This window comes from Pteropus vampyrus, unplaced genomic scaffold (genome assembly GCF_000151845.1).
Source record: "Pteropus vampyrus isolate Shadow unplaced genomic scaffold, Pvam_2.0 Scaffold153, whole genome shotgun sequence".
Classification (NCBI taxonomy): Eukaryota; Metazoa; Chordata; class Mammalia; order Chiroptera; family Pteropodidae; genus Pteropus; species Pteropus vampyrus.
Window position 1 is genome coordinate 3801258 of NW_011888934.1, and position 16468 is coordinate 3817725.

Here is a 16468-nt window from a genome sequence, read left to right on the forward strand (position 1 = left end):
CAACTTGAATTGAACCTACTCTTTTTCTATGCTATTGACTCTGTCTTGAATGCTCATACCCTCAATCCCCAGACTCTTATTAAAAGGTTAACATTCATATTTTTTTATTAATTATACAGAGGACAGAAAATTATGTGCAGGCAAGGAGGAAGGAGAGAAAAAATCTTTCACAAGATACTAGCAAATATAAATATTAGACATTTTTTTTAAGTCTCTGAGGCTGTCTTGTAGGCATTTGTTTTGATAATAAAAACCAGACTTCAGGGTGTCATCGTGGATAAGCCAAATTTTATTACCTCAATTTTAGTCGAAATTTTAACCCAAAATATTGTATGTGAAAAGAGTTGCTTATCTCTGCTTAGTAAATTGACAGACACATTTACTAAAACACCAGAAAGAAAAGTCGTTTGAATTATTTAACTCCCAATTGAGAGTATCTCAGATCTAAAATGCATCATTCTCATATAGAAACAGTAACTGTGCTCTTGGCTGTCTTTTAAAAATCTCATGATATTCTCTTTTATTTGAAATAAGCACTCAATTTTTTCTTTTTTTTTTTTGAAATAAGCACTCTATCTTTCAAAATCACTATGTACCTAATACGATAAAAAGTTGGAGCAATTTTTGCTAAATCTAAGCAATGATTCTTTTCATTCATCTTTTTTTTTTTTTTTTTCATTTGTGTCTGCTACATTAGGAATTCCATAGCATGGCAGCCTTGGAATTAAGATTTGGCTTTGAGGAAATAGATACTTCTGAGTTATAGTATTCTTGTATTCCTAACTTAGGGGACAGTCTTGATTGCAAATATGCTTACCCATTGTACCCATAAGTAAATTAATACGTGACCATTTGTAAGCATTGTTTTGCGATTCTGAAACTTCAGATTTCCATGAGGAAGAGCTTAGATTGCCCCGTACATGGGTTTTGATCCCAGCTCCACCACTTAGGATGTGATCTTAGGCAATCACTTTTCTACTCTCTGTTTCTATGAGTTTTATTATTATTATTATTATTATTATTATTTTAGATCCTACATATAAGTGATACCATGCAGTAATTTTCTTTCTCTGTCTGACTTATTTTATTTATCCATGCTGTTGCAAATAGGATGTTCTTGTTTCTCAGAGCTGAATAATATTCTCTGTGTGTATATATACCACAGTTTATTTATTCATCCACTGGTGGACACTGAAGTTGCTTCTGTATCTTGGCTATTGTAAATAATGCCACAAGGAACATAGGAGTGCAGATATCTCTTTGGTATCTGTTTTTATTTCCTTTGATAAACATCCAAAAGTAGAATTCCTTAATCATATTATAGTCCTATTTTTAATCTTTTGAGAAACTTTCATACTGTTTTTCATAGTCACTGCACCAATTTACATTCCCACTAAAAGTGGACAATGGTTTCCTGTTTTGCACATCTTCACCAACACTTGTTATCTACTATTTTATCCTTAACAATTTTGTCCATTTACCTTCTTCTCTCCTGCTTCCCAAGAAAAGGCAATAAGTTACTAGCAGTGGAAAATACATACTGGCATAGTACTTTATAATTTATAGTGTGCTGTCACATACATTAATTCTCTGATCCTACCTGGAGGTAGGTACTACTACTATCATCCCTATTTTACTTTCGAGAGAAGAGAGGTTCAGAGGTTAAGTGACTTGCCCAAGGGCAAATAGATGTAACAATTAAAACCAAGTTATCTGATTCAAGATAATGATATTATCATGATGCAATAGCTAAGATATAGTTTCATTCTATATACAGGACTTTACCTCTGTTAACAACTTAATTCCTCATTTAAAAATCCTATGAGATTTGTACTACTATTATGCCCATTTTTCATATAAATGATAAAGTAAATTGCTTAAGGCCACAGAACTGTTTATCACTAGAAACAGCTTAAAGACAGATAGTGCTAGTTCAGACAGGGCTCTTTATAGCCTGTTACATTTCCCTTCTGCCTCTATCTGTCTCTCAAATGCATAAATTATTTTTAAAAAATGAACAAAACAAAGACAAGTCAACTAAATACTAATTGTTCATGCTTTGCTGTCAAAACCACAATGGTGCCCCCTATCTTACCAAATGCAGCAAGTATAGTCTATTAGGCAATTCAGACACTTCTTAAACAGGGGAAAATGACTTTAGTAAATAAGTCTTAACAGTCAATTTGTCTTCCTCCTTAATTCTTCCCTTTAATCCTATTGTTTTTCTGACTTGGTATCTTAATCATTCATTTGCAAGCCCTAACTGGCAACCATCCATAGTTATACTATCCCTTTTTCTCTCTCTATTTTTTGTTTAAACCATGTACAAGTGCACTATAACTTTTCATCTGGTTTTATGCTCTAGGACTGTTCTCATATTGTGTTAAGCAAGTAGATTCTCGAGTTTATATAACTCCTATGATTGAGCATATAGTAGATGTTCAAAATCTACTTCATTAATGAAACAACATATTCACAAATGTTTCCATTACAATAAGGAAACCAAAGGAGTTTCAGTATTAAAACAATACTTACAGGAAATAATCTTTCCTGACCAAAAAATAAAAACAGTTTAATTTGTCTCCAAAATTTAAGGTCTTATAAAGTCAGTGTAAAGAACAAAAGCAATCCTAGTTAGCTTTCTTGATACATCTTGACCTAAAACTAAGGATGGATGGAAGAAATGTCATAACACAATTGAATTATCTGGTACCATTTTGAATCAAAAGACTGAAATCAAATATTGGGACTGATTTTGTTGATTAAGTCACCCAAAGGCAAATTAATTTGATCATTTAAATCTCAATTGTGGTGTGCCCTGCGTATGACTCAAGCATCATTTGCAATTGAATTATTTTTCCACTTTATGCTAACTCATCTTTGAATGTCAGTAAATAACAGGGGGAAATGTGAAACTTTACAGAACTGAGGGTAGGAGAAAGAGTGCTTCGTTTTGTATTTTCTATTTATAGATCACTCTCTGTACAGGTTTGGCATTCATTCTCAAATTTCTAGCTTCTAACAATACAGTGCACTCGAAAATGCATACCTGTTAAGTGGCATTATAGCACAGGAACATTTCAATGTACATATATTATTATTAATCTTACAATTTCAGCTAAGCTTCTAATTCTTATTTGTTTTCCTGATATGTTTTTTTTTTCTCTTTAATTAGCTGTTTCAAAGATTTTTATTTTTGTGTCTGTCTTTCTTGTGTTCCCTCAAGGCCTCATAATTAGAGCTTTCAGTACCTCTGCATCAAATAGGAAACCAAGAAAATCTTGTTTGGTTTCAGGTTTTTGTAAAAATCTGAAACTTAGAACCAGGGTTATCAAAAGTTTTCTTGAGGTAGATGAACCTTTCAGCAAGTTTTGTGCAAATCTGGGATGAATTCAAAGTCCACCTCAGCCAATTAATTTTTTGGCAGAGAAAATTGTAACATGATGTCTGTGTCTGTGCTAGATGGCTTTATATAAAAATGAGTGACTTTAAATGGTAACTTTGGATGGATCTGGCTTTGAACGTGTTGGGGCTTTTTACCTACCCGCAGAAAATGTAGTTCAGGGCTTTTAGAATTCCGTCCTCTCAGATTACTTGCAGGCAGTTTGGCTTGCTTCCATTTAATTTCCCAGGCAGAACATTTCTTGATTCGGTACTGAACATTTTCCCCAGTTTGTGTTAATATTGTAATTTATTTTCCTTTAAAAAGAGTGAGGATCGATTAGCGACATTAACAGGGACAGGTCACAAAAGGGAATAAGTCCCAAACTACAAATGCTATGAAGGCAGGAATTTCTGTTCTATTTACAACTCAATGAATATTTGCCGAATGAATAAATATGGACTTCTGTCTCCAAAGAAACATCACATCAGTAGAATGAAGGGAAAAAGAGATTCTTCAGTATCTCCTCAAACTCCTTAGGCTTTCTGTTACCGAAAGTGTTTATATTTTTTCCCTCGAATATTCGGTTTGCTGGATTACCACAAGATTACAAAGACATTTATGCCTTAGCTATGTATGTGTTAACTTAAATATAATAATAGTGGTATTGGTATGGAAGCAATCCTTAGATTAATTACATGATTCTCGTTATGGAACATAATTATGAACACATATTTTTCTTTTGTCTCTTACAATATACCAAAAGGGACTAAAGAAATTTATATATCGTATATGAGGAATTTAAATTCAGAGGGAGGACATGATGACCCAAAATCATATATCCGACGATGGGGAAAACAAGCATACGGCTAGGTCACTTGGCTTTATGTCAAGTGTTATTTTCACTCTACCATGGGTAAAATTTTTCTTTCCCTCTCTTCTTTTCCTACACACAAAATGTACTACAAAATATTTGGGTTTATTTTAATCTGTCATTAAAGTGTCTTTGAGATTTTGAAAAGAACTACACCACAGATACATAAACCAGAAAAATTTTAAAAATCACTTCTCTTTACAAAATTTGTATTGTTTTACTTTCTTGCAAATCTTTGCTCTCCTCTCAGAATATTCAGCTATCCTGTATTTGTCCAAGCACCATCAGAAAGACCAGATATTTATATGATCTAGCTACTTTCGGCTTTGACTTTACTCAGTTAAATGCAACAAGACTCTCAGGTTCATCACATCTTTCTACAGCTCTCAGGCATGCACTTTGAAATGTCCACAGTCTAAATGATAACTCTTGAAATCAACTCAAGGATCCCAGATCTTTACTGTGAGACAGTGAGACATCATATCTGGTTCTTTTTCCTCTGTTGTTAAACAGTATCTCTACTTCATATGTAACTTATTTTGTTTTGTAAGTCTTTAATCCAAATATGTCAAAATAATGCAATTTGAATGTCACTATATAGACTATATAGCTCCTGCTACTCAATAATTAATGGTACACTTCTATTCTGGCACCCAGCTTAGACCTCAGAAATAGAACACAGGAAGAAAAATAAAGCTGGTCACTGGAAAATCAGGAGAAAAACAGAGGAGTTAATTATTTGAAAGTATAAAATTAATCAAAAGAATTTTCCATAGTAGCCTATTATTTCTTTTTTTATATTCTAAAGGGTCAGCCATTACTGCACCCCACCCACCACCCCAAATTACCAGCATTACTACCTATATCCATCCATTCACCATGATTTTATAAAGCAAGTACTTAGACAATGTATTTGCTTATTCCCTGAAGTTATGTATTAATTCATCAAAGTGTTAATAATCATCAAATATGTACTTGCACAATATTTACACTATCCCAGGGGCCAGGGATATAACTGTAAACAAGACAGACTCAGAAGTCCTACCTACACTATGAAACTTAAATTTTATTTGTTTCTGCCCCATTCTCTTTCTCCTTTCCTCCTGCAACTCCAGTTTCTTTTATGTTAAACCACATATTGCTCACATATTTTCAAAGCTCTGTTCATTTTATGTCAATTCTTTTTCTCTCTATTCTTGATATTGATACTTTCTATGAATTCATCTTCAAATATATTTACTTTTTTTCTTGTCACCTTCAATGTGCAGTTATTGTACATTGTAGTTATTGTTTATTTAGGCTCTAGAATATCCTTTTCATTTAGTTTCTATTTCTCTGTACAAATTTTTTTATCACTTCATTAATTATACATATATCTCCTTTTATGGTCCTAAAAATATTTAAAGTTCTTTTCTGCTAATTGCAAAATCTAAGTTATTACAAAATCGATTTACATTTGTTACTTTTTTCTTGAGTAAGGGTCATATTTTGTTTCTTCACATTAATTTTTTTCATACACTAGATATCATGGATAATAAGTTAAAGAAACTAGATATTGCTATGTTGCTGTGAAAAGTGATATTTTTCTTCTAGAACTAGATAACTTGGCTGGATTCAACTCTGAATTCTGTCCTCTTACAGAAATCATCATCTGATACTTCTGCATAGTTCTTTCAACTTTCAGATGCTGTCTTTTTGCTGGACCCCATAGGGTTTTCCCCAAGCATGCCAACTAGTTTAGCCTGTTTAGCTACCAGCTAAGGATTTTAGTGGAGTTCGTATGCAAATTTGCAGGCTGAACAACTTTGTGTCTCTTCCTTTCAGAATTTCACCCTAATTTCTGGCTATTTCTCTAGTCTCAAATTCTATTCTCTGATGCCTCAAGACAGTAAGACAGTGGTTTTCAGCCTTCAGAGCCCTGGGTAGCTTTGGGCACACACTCAAGCAGAGAGTTTCAAAATAGCAAATCTCACCTGTTATTCATCATCTTTCAAGGGGAACGACCTCTAAAGTTTTTACCAGCTTTTAATCATTATCTGCTGCCTTCAAGTTGCTTGGTAGGTATATCTATACATCTGTATGTGGATATAGATACATAGATAAATATATATCTATATGTAGATATAGATAGATAGATCTATATATAGATACAGAAATACATATACATATATTATTTCTAGATTTTGTAATTCTTATATGTGAGAGGGTTATTCTAACCAAATTACTTCACTATTATTTAAAGCAGTAATCACAAAATATACTACCAATAACCATCATTTTTTTGAAATCAAGAAACAAGTCTCTTTCAACTTGATATTCCCAAGGCCAAAGATGTTTCCAGCCATATATTAATTGATTATTAGATGTTTATTGAGTTGGATTTTTTTGTTTTGACTTCTAAGTTCATAGTTATTTGTTCAAATGTGTAATAAGCCATTATAAATAATTATACACACACTGTTTGACATGAATAAGATTTTCAAGAAGAAATAACAAGAGAAACAGCACTGTGCTTGACTCTCTGGAAAGTTAAAAAAAGTAGACAGATTTTGGGTCTCAGAAGGCACATAGTAACTTAGGAGACACATATTTTACAGCAGGAAATTCCCCCAAAGTGCATTGACATAAAATGAATAGAGCTTCTCTTTCTAAGCAGAGAAGGGAAAAAAAGGAAGAAAATCTCTCTTCTGTTAAGATTCTATTATCTGTCAGAGTAACAATGTACGAAAATCCAATGAGCCTTGACTTTCAAAACTGCACCCTGAGTCTCCTCACTCTGTTTATAACGTAACACAATAAATCCGGGCTGACCAAGCCTTTGAAAAAAATTCCAGCCATACCCTCAGGGTATGAATCAATAGATTCTCCTTTAAGATCAGGTTTATCTATGCTAAAATGATAATGTCAGTGTTAATCCAAGTCATAATCACTTGGAGTTAGAAACACACACACACACACACACACACACACACAGACTTAACAACCCACGCTCAAACATGGTCATTTCCTCTCGTTGGAGTGAAGGTATTTGTTGTTCATGGGGAACAGCATAACTCCTAGCCATAAAATAAAAACAGTCTAGTATTTTTAGTTGAGAGGAGTTATTTATTGATAACTTCCTAAGCATGATACACAGAAGAATAAAACATTGAAACAGTATGGCCTTCAAGGTAATGTTTTTGTTTTACATAGGCTGTTAAGAACACAATCAGTTTTATCATCAGTAAAGGCTTTTTTTCTATTTCTGTGGAGAAAAATAACCTCCCACAGGCTGTTAAGCACATTTAATTGAAGAGATTCGGATTGTATTGCTTATACTTACGGGGTATCACTTGGAACTTTTGACGAAGCTTCATTCTTCTAACATTATCACAGAATCCTGGCTTATGATGAGAACAGAGATGCTAATCAAGAGGACTTACTTAGTAATTATATTTTTATTTAAAATTTTAAATGTGAGCATTGTTATTTTGGGAAACACCCCAATCATAATTTCTCCACATGTGTTTAGCTAAAGCAGTTCAATTAACTCTTTGTTATCTGAGCAACCTAGATTTGTTGCCCTTTTTGCAGTATGGTTTCGTGGGTAGAAATATTTTAGAAATATTAAACACAATGTTTAATGCTGTAATGGTCAAGCGTGTACACACACACACACACACACACACCCCATTGGTTCTGTTTCTCAGGATAACCCTGACTTATTAAAATATAGATATAGATAGATATAGATATAGATAGATATAGATATAGATAGATATAGATATAGATATAGATATAGATATAGATATAGATATAGATATAGATAGATATAGATATAGATATAGATTAGATATAGATATAGATGAGATAGAGATAGAGATAGAGATAGAGATAGAGATAGAGATAGAGATTGAGATAGAGATGACAGAGATAGAGATATGTATCTATATATATGGAAAACCTGTAAACATCTTGATAACTCCTTGAATTATAGTCTTCTTTCAATTCAGTTCAACAAATATGTATAGTTTGCTTATGAACCAAATAATGGAACCCTGTGCTAGGCACCTGTAGAGATACAAAGATTAATATATAATTCCCTTACCTCAGGGGGCTCACCATCTAGAGGGAAAAAGAAAAATGAATCCACAACATTTTTTAATGCAAGAAGAACCATGGTAAATTTTTAACCAAGTTTCAAAGCAAAAGCCATAGAATGACAGAGGTGAGAATAATTAATTTTCACCAAGGTAATAGAAGATATGGCAGTTTATGTGAGCAGGAATTCAATATATTATGCAACTCAATACACTAAAATTTATTTTTGCTTCAGTGCTTAGAATGAAATGAAATGAAATGTTATATAATGTACTCAAAAGACAATATTGAGCTGATCTTGGTGGAACTGAACTATGTCTTAGAGATGAAGTTATATAGCACCAAAATGCATTTCCTTCTCCTGGTCACACAACCAGTCTATATTTCTCAGTTTTCTTCTTTAGATGGAATAGCTGAGTAACTGAGTTCCAAACAATAGAATATAGGCAAAAGAGAAATACATTTTTTCTAGACTTAGCCCCCAAACTCCTTGCAGGCAATACTACTCGCTCTTTTCTCTCTTTTGTTAGCCATATTCAAGAAATCCAGTGGTGATTCTGGGGTCACTGGGAAGCAAGGGGGTCACTCAAAGACAGAGCCAGTATACTAAATGATTGTGTGGACAAGAGCCCTTTTCTTGCCAACATACATTGGACTGTAACATGAACATGAAATAAACCTTAAATCATTGCAATTTTTGGATTATTAAAGAACTTACCATACTTCCATTAACAGAGAAATTGGTACTTTGACATGCAATAATTTCATAACAATACTTAGATTACGTGGTGTTTGTTTAGCAATGGGATGGGGTAGGAATTTGCCTCATTTCAGAGGCAAGAGACACATATTATACAATGGCATAACATTAACAAGAAGTTAGAGTGGGAAAACTGACAGAATTAAAGGAAGAAGCAGTGAGACCCACAATCATAGTTAAATTTTAAACTCTTCTCTCAGTAATTAAAAAAACAAATAGACAAAAATCAGAAAAAATATAAAATATCTAAACACTTTCAAACAACTAGAAGTAATTGAGATTTATAAAACATTATACCCCCAAAACTTAAGAATATTCTTTTCAAGCAAACAAAAATGTTCACAAAGACCATATACTGGGCTATAAAACAAATCTCAAAAAGTTTTCAAAGAATTAAAATCATCCAGAATATATTCTCGAATCATTATTAAATTATAAGTCAAAACCTATAAAATATCTAGAAAATCCTCAAATATTTATAAATTAAGCAATATCCTTCTAAATATCCATTGATCAAAGAAGAAATTACAAAGGAAATTAGAAAATATTTCAACCTGAATCACGAAAGCACAGTGTATTAAAATTTTGAGAATGCAGCTAAAGACTTTGCAGGAAAATTTTCACCTTTAATTGCCTATATTAGAAAAGAGAAAAGTTTAAGATTAATTATCTAAACTTATATCTCAAGAAGAAAAAAGTATGACTTTGACACAAAGAAAATAGAAAGAAGGAAATAATAAAGATAACAGGATCACACAAGTTGGTTCTCTGAGAAAGATTAATAAAACTAATAAATTCTAAGAAAGAGAAAAAAAGAAGAAAATATAAATTATCAAAATGACCAATAAATTATAGATTGTAAACATAGATCCTACAGTTATTAAAAAAAAATAAGGGTGTAATACGACCAACTATGTGACAGTAGATGGAAGAATTTAGATAAAATGAAAACATTTCTTTGAAAAATTCAACTTACCAAAACTGACACAAGAAAAAATTAAAAGTGTGAATGGTCATTATACTTTTTTTAAAAAGAATTTGTAATTTAAATATTTTCACAAAAGAATCTTCATGTTCAGGCGGCTTTACTGGTGAGTGCTGTCAAATATTCTAGAACTACTAATCTCACATAAACCTTTGCAGGCAATATAAAAGGAGAGAACACTTCCCATTTCATTTTATGAGACCAGTAAAACCATGAAATCAAAACATAACAAAAATACTTTTTTTAAAAAAAAATTACAGCCCACTATCCTGTATATATATTGGGAAATATTAAGAAAGTGGATCCAGCATTACAGAAAAAGGATAAACATTATTGCCAAGTGTATTAATCAAAGTTCCTCAGAGAAACTGAACCAATAGTATGATCATGTGTGTATTATACATTAAACATTAAAATGTCAAAACACATTAAAAGAAACATTTCTAAAAATGCATTGTTTTCAGGAAGAGTTCATATTGGAAATTATACAGAGCTGAACCCAAATAAAATCACTAAATATCAAACTTATGAGATATAGCTGAAGCAATGATAAAAGGGACACACATAGCATTAAATGCGTACATTAAGAAGAAGAAAAGCCGAAAATAAATAAACTAAGCATCCTACTCAATAAAAAAGATTTTAAAAATTCAGTAGAATTGTAGTATAAAAGATCTATATGAGAAAACTATTGAAAGTTTTATATACTAACAATAAAATAGAAACCGCAATATTTAAAAATACTATTCAAAAAAGCAAAAAAAAATGTAAGACATGCTCATAATCAAGATATTAAAACTGTATAAATTTATTGAAGCACAAAAAAAATTGCTTTACCATATATTAGGTAAGACATATATTGTTTTAAAATATGTATATTATAATTTAAATAACCAGTGTGCTCTTTTCAGACAGCTACCTAGTTTAGTGAGCTGAGCAATGAAAATTTAAGTTTAAATATTTTATCCACCCAGAAGTCACCCCGAATCCCAAAATGAACTAAGTGGTTCTCTCTGTGCTCAAGCTGCACTTTTTCTTACTTTCATTTCTACATAGGTCCGATTCTTTTGAATATTTTCAGTTATGTGCTTACCTTCTACATTTGACCATGAGTTCTCTAAAGGGAAGAACTGTGTCATATTCCTCTTTATAAGCTCAATGTGTATCAAAAGTACTCTATAAATGTTTATTTGTTGAGGATGTTACAAATCGTAGATGGTATAAACTCTAATGAAAAGAACAATGGGCTAGGAGTTAGAGAAGCTATGTTCTAGTCCCAAATCTACCATTAAATACCTGGGTGATTTTAAGATATCTATACATCTCTGAGCCCCAGCATCTTTATTCATAAGATGGAGGTGAGATTTCTTGACTCACCAACTTCAAGTGATGCTTAAAACAACTGTTAAATATAAAAGCAACTGAAATACATAGATACAATACATTATAGCAACCAAAGTTTCCTACAGTTTATAAGTTACATGAGCAAACAACTATGAAACATAGATAATACTCCCAAAATACTAGCTAGTCTAAACTTTTCTCAATTGCATTTGAGAAGGAAATTATTTATTTACATATATATTCCCATTCCTTATGCTCTTCTTACAAGGTGATGTTGACATAACTTCATAGGAAGTTTACCTTGAACTTGGGTGCACTGTTATAACTGCATTAACCAATAAAATGTGATGGAGATCCTGCATAACTTCCATAGGTCATAAAAATCCATATCTCTCAAGACACTTGCCCTTAAAATCTAGCCACCTTGTTGTGAACAAGCTGATGTCATATATTCATCCTAGCTAGTTTCTCAGCCCAAAGCTAGCATCAATTACTATGAGTAAATGAGCCATCACATGATTCCAGTCTCCAGTCTTCAAATATTCCATCTGAGGCCAGACACTATGGAACAAAGATATTCCCATTGAACTCCATCTAAAGTCCTGACCAAAAGAAAGCATTAGAGATAATAAATTGTTATTATTTTTTCAGGAACTTAGTTTTGGGTAGTTATACAACAAAAGATCACTAACACAACTTGATTTCCACGAATACTTTAAAACATTTCATAAGATACAGCAGCTTCTGCTTCTTCTCCTATTTGCATGTGTGATATCTTTAACAGAATTTATAAGGCAGAGCTGACAGACCTCAGTAGAGAAGATACCTAAGATAGAAATTATAATTTCTAAAGAATGCTTGCAATTGGATTTTCTGAATTGGGCAGGAATAGGAAAGAGAAAAACAAGCTAAAGAGAAACTTTGTCATGGAAAATACCAAGCTGATAATATATCTTCAAGCCTGCCTTCCCATGGCAACTTTTTGTTCGAGCATAAGCATGAAATATTTAGAATTGCTAGAACTCCACTAGGAAGGCTTTCATCCCTGCAAAAGAGTTTGTAGCCAGAAGCTGCCTGCTGGCACTGCATGCAGGAATGCACCGTTTGTTTAATGCCAGAGTTTACTCTTTGAATGACTGACATACTCTATCCCATCTCCAAAGGCTTCTTTGCCTTATGACTGACACCTCCCAGCAAAGAGGGCTTGTAATTGCCTCTTATTTAGAAACTGGAGGCTGCTGGAGGGTTTTTGCTTTGGAGTGCCACAGACCTTTCACTAGGCAAGCATCACAGACTTCGTGGGAAGAACATTTCAACTCAGCGGGAGAGATAAAGACAATGGAAATTTAAAAATTTGTGGGGTTGATGTGTTTCTGTCCAGTCTGCCAGTGTTGTCATTTCATTTTGCCCAGTTATAGGGACTTGTTTTAAATCTGTCACAACACATTTTATGACACGTTTATTTAAAAAAAAAATCCCTGGTATGTTCTTATCCCACCCACATGCCCCTCAGAGAATATCAAAAATGGAAAATCAGCAATGTCACATTCTGCCCAAGCTCAAGCTCTGCTGCTAACAAGAGAACCATGTACTCCTCGTTTCCAGGGAAGTGGAGGTGGAGTCACGTGGAGTATGTGACATAGTTTGAAATGGTCTGAGTTAAAAGAATTTGTCAATTTAGCTGGTTTTTCAGGTGAATGAAAAGTGTCACTAAGAGGCAGGAAAATTGAAGATTCTGTTTAATGAAAGAACAGATTTTCACAGAGCAAAACATTATATATGTAAAATGGTTTGACCTAGTCATGACAGAATGGACAATATTACAGATCAATGATTCTCAAACTTTCTACAAGAACTTTTTTTGTAGACCAGTGCCATATTATCAGAAGGTAAATATGTGGTATACATTAGGCACTCTGAAATATTGAAGATAGTTTGTAGATACCTATTGCTACTTCTGAGGAATCTTAAGATCATGAAAAATCCAGGTAAAAAGCAATCAATCTAGAAGAGTCCAGGGATATGTTCCTCCCATACATAGAAAAACTTCAAAGTTCCAACAAGTTAAGAGGCTCCTTTGATGAATCCTCTCAAGATCCCTGAAAATATGAAAACACCAAAGTTTCTTGAGCAAGTCAGTTGACACACCAAAATCCTTGTAGAAAACAAAAACAGAAATAGAGACAGAATACTTGCATTTAAGAAAACCCTAGCAATACAGTTGTTAAAAGCATACTCTATATCCAGACAGCCTGTATTTAGCGAATGTATGCCTTTGCACAAGTTACATAATCTTAATTTCTCTGCAAAATGGGTATCACAGTAATTACCTGCATCTGGTCATTTAGGGAAACTTTAAGATGATATACAGAATACAGGTAAAGAACTCGTAACAGTGGATATAGTAAGAAGTGAATAAATGCTAAATGTCAATAAGCAGTAGTTTTGTAAAATCCCATCCCACATTCCACATAGGAACTAATTTTTACTAAACTCCTGTTTGGTAAAATTGTAAAACTCAGAAAAGCATTGTTTTCGGTCACACAGAAGTGAAACTGAGACTCATACTTAGGCAGTTGGCTATAGAAATTACATCTATATAGTGTAATATTTACACATGGGATTTCATTTCGCTTAAACCTACATTGAATAACACTCTGAAGTATTCCTTTTACAATGAGGAAACTGAGGCCCAAAGGAATATGAAACTTGCTTAGGGCCGCAGAGCAAAGTTAAGGATGAAATAAGTCTTTCAACCTAGGTTTTTTCACCCTATCCTCTTTTTGCAGTCTCCCTTTCTAAGCCAGATTTAGTTTGTGCTGAATTGTCACCCTCACTTCTTTACTCATACTGTACTTTTTCCTCACCACCCTACCATCAAGACATCTCAGCCACTATTAATGTCACCTTGTCTAAGGGCTTTCTCTTTGAAAAGTTGCTCTTCCTGTCATTAATCTCTCACTTTTTAAATCTTCTATTACATCCACTGTCCATAGCCTTATTATTCAAAGTGTGTTCCACCGACCAGCATCACCTGTGAGCTAGTTAGAAAAAGTAGAATGTCAGGCTCCACCTTGTACCTAATGACTAGAGTCCACATTTTAACTAGGCTTCTGGATGACACAGGCATTTTTATTTTTGAGGGGGGCTTCTTAACAGCAGCATAATTGGCATTTCATGCCAGGTTCTTTGTATTAGGAAAGCCATCTTGTGTATTGTAGGATGTTGGCAGCATTCCTGGTCTTGACTCACTGGATGCCAGAGGCATACTCTCTCACACACAGTCTCCCCCTCTACTTCAACCCCCACCCCTCTCCATAATGACAACAAAATGTCTCCAGACATTACCAAATATCACCTGCAGAGGGTGCAAATCAACCCCAGTTGAGAATCACTGGTCTATATGAAACAATTCTGTCCTCAAGCATATGTTGTCTATATTCTTTACTATAGTTTTAGAGTAGCAATTTTATGTCTTCAGTACTTGATTATAAATGCTCTATCTCCTTCTTCTACATCCTTTCTATTGAATACCATACTAGTTGCCTACAGTAGCCATCTTTATACTGTTTCCTTCTCCCCCTATTCTACTCACTTGTGACCTTTGAGTTAAACCTTCAAATAAATGACTTGCATACAAGCCATTGTATCAAGCTCTGCTTTCGAGGAGACTCAAGTTAAGTCACTCATATATAATTGAGAAGAATGTAGATATTATGATCAATGAATCTATCTCAATTAACTGAGTAAGCAAAATATCATGAAAGAATCCATGCTCAAGGAGTTTGGAGAAACATGGTAGAATGAGAGATGTCCCCAGATCTCTCCCCTTGAAACAACAATAAGCTGAACATCTAAAACTCAACAACAAAAAAAATCACCTAAACTGCACACCAGCATGTCTGAGTGTGGGATCTGCACATAAAAGCTACCACAGGTCAGAACTCCAGGTGTCAGGCTGTGGACTAGGAGAAGTAAAGTGGCTGCCTCTCACAGCCACCAGAGCTCACTGTGGGAGGAAGAGGAGGAGAAAAAGGGTGGCAAATTCCGTGAACAGCCCTGGCTGGGAGTGCTGTGAGCTACACATGGCCTGCAACAGAGCCCAGTCATCAGAGCAGAAAGCAGAGAAGCAGGATAACAGAAAAACAACAGCTGATTTTTACCAGCTAGCAGGTACAAAAACAAGGCTGAGCTGCAGCACCCAACCCCCAACCGAGAGTGCCTGTACCCCCATATTCTATGAGACTGAACACCATGGAATATCAGGGAAACTGAGCAAACACTACCGAAACTGTTGTTGACACTGATAGGGACTGAGACTGAAGGTAGTGAGAGAAATTAAATGCCTATAAAAATAAAAGTATGACTAAAGCTTTATGTAAAGGAGGGATACAAGAGGCTTAGACACCAAATACTGGAAATCAAAAGGAAAGCACCTTCTTTGCAACAGGCTAAAGAGAGACCTTTATATAATAAATCTTCTTTCTGGGGGTGGGGGGAAGAGGAAGCAGAATACACTTCCATTAATGTCCAGGTAGGGAAATAGTCCATTAAACACTGTGAACAACAAAGGTGACAAGGCATCTCACAAAGAAAGAAAAAATCTCCAGAAAATAAGCTTACGGACATAGAAATATGCAACTTAAATGACAGAGAATTCAGGATGGTACTTCTAAAAACACTCAGTGAGATCCGAAACAAGTCATATCAACAATTTCAGGAACTGAAAAAACAACTAGATGATGAGCAGAATGAGTTTTTAGCAAAGAGATTGAAGCCATCAAAAAGAACAGAATAGATCTTTTGGAGATAAAAAAACATACTACAGGAGTTGAAAAATGAAATAGCAAACTTGAAAAATAGAGTCAACCAAATAGAGGAAAAGGGTCAATGATATTTAAGACAGAAATCTAGAAATAAATCAGAAGAAAGAAGAGAGAAACTGAAGAATGAAAAATAATGTAAGAGAAGTTCAAATCACATCCTTAAATGGCACATTAGACCAACAGGACATAATTGACATTTACAAAGTCTTCCATTCCA